The 4234-nt window shown below is 42.0% G+C and overlaps 1 pseudogene; it reads left to right on the forward strand.

The window, feature by feature from the left end:
* Positions 1–3547: 3547 nt before the first annotated feature.
* On the forward strand, positions 3548–4024 carry LOC128560015 (cofilin-1-like; annotated as a pseudogene).
* The last annotated feature ends 210 nt before the right edge of the window (positions 4025–4234 follow it).

A 4234-nucleotide genomic window follows, 5' to 3' on the forward strand; every position in this document is an offset into this window, starting at 1 on the left:
TTTTCCAAAAGGTAGAAAAAGAAGGAAGACTACCCAACACGTTCTATGAAGCAAACATCACCCTGATCCCCAAACCAGGAAAAGACCCAACAAGAAAAGAAAATTATAGACCAATATCACTAATGAATATAGAGGCAAAAATATTCAACAAGATCCTAACAAACAGAATCCAGCAACACATCAAACAAATTATACATCATGACCAAGTCGGTTTTATCCCAGGATCTCAAGGCTGGTTCAATATACGTAAATCTATAAATGTAATCCAGCACATAAACAAATTAAAAAACAAAGACCATATGATTCTCTCAATTGATGCAGAAAAAGCTTTTGATAATATCCAGCATCCCTTCATGATCAGAACACTTAAGAAAATCGGTATAGAAGGGACATTTCTTAAACTGATAGAGACCATCTACAGCAAACCCACAGCCAATATCATATTGAATGGAGTTAAATTGGAATCATTTCCACTCAGATCGGGAACCAGACAAGGCTGCCCATTGTCTCAATTGCTTTTTAACATTGTAATGGAAGTTTTAGCCACTGCAATTAGGGAAGAAAAGGTGATCAAGGGTATCCATATAGGGTCAGAAGAGATCAAACTTTCACTCTTCGCGGATGATATGATAGTATATCTGGAAAACACTAGGGACTCTACTACAAAACTCTTAGAAGTGATCAAGGAATACAGCAGCGTCTCAGGTTACAAAATCAACATTCATAAATCGGTAGCCTTTATATATACCAACAACAGTCAAGTTGAAAAAACAATTAAAGACTTCAACCCATTCACAGTAGTGCCAAAGAAGATGAAATATTTGGGAATTTATCTAACAAAGGACGTGAAAGATCTATATAAAGAGAACTATGAAACTCTAAGAGATAGCTGAGAATTTTAATAAATGGAAAAACATACCATGCTCATGGCTGGGAAGAATCAACATTGTTAAAATGTCCATACTACCCAAAGCAATATATACCTTCAATGCAATCCCTATTAAAGTTCCACTGTCATACTTTAAAGATCTTGAAAAAACAATACTTCGTTTTATATGGAATCAGAAAAAACCTCAAATAGCCAAGACATTACTCAAAAATAAAAACAAAGCAGGAGGAATTATGCTACCAGACCTCAGACTATTCTACAAATTGATAGTGATCAAAACAGCATGGTACTGGCACAAAAACAGAGAAGTAGATGTCTGGAACAGAATAGAGAACCAAGAGATGAATCCAGCTACTTACCGTTATTTAATCTTTGACAAGCCAATTAAAAACATTCAGTGGGGAAAAGATTCCCTATTTAACAAATGGTGCTGGGTGAACTGGCTGGCAACCTGTAGAAGACTGAAACTGGACCCACACCTCTCACCATTAACCAAGATAGACTCTCACTGGATTAAAGATTTAAACCTAAGACATGAAACTATAAAAATACTAGAAGAGAGTGTAGGGAAAACCCTTGAAGAAATCGGGCTGGGCAAGTATTTTATGAGGAGGACCCCCCGGGCAATTGAAGCAGCTTCAAAAATACACTACTGGGACTTGATCAAACTAAAAAGCTTCTGCACAGCCAAGAACACAGTAAGTAAAGCAAGCAAACAGCCCTCAGAATGGGAGAAGATATTTGCAGGTTATGTCTCCGACAAAGGTTTAATAACCAGAATCCACAGAGAACTCAAATGCATTAGCAAGAATAGAACAAGGGATCCCATCGCAGGCTGGGCAAGGGATTTGAAGAGAAACTTCTCTGAAGAAGACAGGCATGCGGCCTTCAGACATAGGAAAAAATGCTCATCATCTTTAATCATCAGAGAAATGCAAATCGAAACTACTTTGAGATACCATCTAACTCCAGTGAGACTAGCCTATATCACAAAATCTCAAGACCAGAGATGTTGGCGTGGATGTGGAGAAAAGAGAACACTTTTGCACTGCTGGTGGGAATGCAAATTAATACATTCCTTTTGGAAAGAGATATGGAGAACACTTAGAGATCTAAAAATAGATCTGCCATTCAATCCTGTAATCCCTCTACTGGGCATATACCCAGAAGACAAAAAAGCACATCATAACAAAGATATTTGTACCAGAATGTTTATTGCAGCTCAATTCATAATTGCTAAGTCATGGAAGAAGCCCAAGTGCCCATCGATCCACGAATGGATTAATAAATTGTAGTACATGTACACCATGGAATATTATGCAGCCTTAAAGAAAGATGGAGACTTTACCTCTTTCATGTTTACATGGATGGAGCTGGAACATATTATTCTTAGTAAAGTATCTCAAGAATGGAAGAAAAAGTACCCAATGTACTCAGCCCTACTACGAAACTAATTTAGGGTTTTCACTTGAAAGCTATAACCCAGTTACAACCTAAGAATAGGGGAAGGGGGAAAGGGAGGGGAGGGAGGGGGGAGGGAGGTGGAGGGAAGGGGATTGGTGGGATTACACCAGTGGTGCATCTTACAAGGGTATATGTGAAACTTGGTAAACGGTCTGTGAAGCTAGTGAATGATGCCCCATGATCATATCAATGTACACAGCTATGATTTAATAAAAAAAAAAAATACATGCAAATGACCAACATCACTAATTGTCAGGGAAATGTAAACTAAAACCATGGTAAGATATCATCTCCCACCAGTTAGGATGGGTACAGGTAGTCCCCAATTTACAAACATCTGACTTATGTACAATTCGCACTTATGAACAGAGGATATTACAGGTTATACATAAATGTACCCATTCCAACTGATATACAAATTCAACTTAAGAACAAACTTACAGAACCTATCTTGTTCCTAACCTGGGGACTGCCTGCATTACCAGAAAAGTAGAAGATAACAAGTGTTGGTGAGGATGTGGAGGAAAGAGAACCTTTGTATGCTGTTGACGGAAATGTATATTAATACAGCCATTATAGAAAAGAGTTTGTATGTTTCTCAAGATTAAAACATGAACTACCATGTAGTCTGGCAATCCTGCTGCTGGGTATATATCCAGAGAAAACGAAGCCCTTATGTCCAAGACATGTCTGCCTTCCCACACTCATTGCAGCATTATTCACGATGGCCAAGACATGAAGCAACCTAACTGTTCACTGATAGATGAATGGATAAAGAAAATGTGATGTATGCACAGAACGGAATTTTATGTAGCCTTAAGGAAGAAGGAAACCCTGTCATACACAACAACGTGGGTGACCGTGGAGGAACTTAACGCTGAGTGAGGTAAGCCACAGAAGGACAAATCCTCTATGATTCCACCCATCTGAGGAATCTAAAATAGTCAAATTCATGAAAGTGGAGAATAGAATAATGGTTGCCAGGATTGTGGGGGGAGGAGGAAATGGACAGGTATTGGAAGGTATGAAGTTTTGGTTGAGTTAGATGAACAGGTGCCGGAGCCGGGTGCAGCACGGTGCCTGTGGTTGATGATGTCGACCTACAAATGTTACTAAGGAGCTGGATCCGGCAGCAGCAGCAGCGGCTGTCCTCGGCTCTGCTTCTCTTGCCATCAGCCTTTCGCTTCCGGAAACATGGCCTCAGGTGTGGCTGTCTCTGACGGCATCATCAAGGCCTTCAAGGACGTGAAGGCGCACAAGTCTTCAACGCCAGAGGAGGTGGAGAAGCACAAGAAGGCGATGCTCTTCTGCCCGAGTGCAGTCAAGGACATCATCCTAGAGGAGGGCAAGTAGGTCCTGGGAAGTGGTGTGGGCCAGACTGTGGACGACCCCTACGCCACCTCCGTCAGGGTGCTTCAGACCAGGACTGCTGCTATGTCCTCTAGGATGCGACCTGTGAGACCAAGGAGAGCAAGTAGGAAGACCTGGTGTTTCTCTTTTGGGCTCCTGAGTGTGCACCCCTTAAGAGAAAAGTGATTTATTCCAGTTCCGAGGACGCCATCAGAAGAAGCTGACAGGGATCAAGTATGGATTTCAAGCAAACTGCTACGAAGGGGTCAAGGAGAACATGGGGGCAGTGCCATTATCTCCCTGGAGGGCAAGCCTTTGTGAGCCCCCTCCAGTCCCCTGCCTGGAGCATCTGGCAGCCCCAGACCTGCCCCCTTCCTGCCAGATCAGAGGTGCTAGGGAGATCCCAGCAAGGGGAGGGCAATCCCTTCACCCTTAGTTGCCAAACAGTCCCCCCTACCCCTGGCTCTTCCTCCTCCTTCCATTCCTGACGTTCTGGCCTTCCCAAAGCGCTTTTGATCTTCTGATGCCTCT

The sequence above is a fragment of the Nycticebus coucang genome, chromosome 11 (assembly GCF_027406575.1).
Source record: "Nycticebus coucang isolate mNycCou1 chromosome 11, mNycCou1.pri, whole genome shotgun sequence".
NCBI classification, from domain to species: domain Eukaryota; kingdom Metazoa; phylum Chordata; class Mammalia; order Primates; family Lorisidae; genus Nycticebus; species Nycticebus coucang.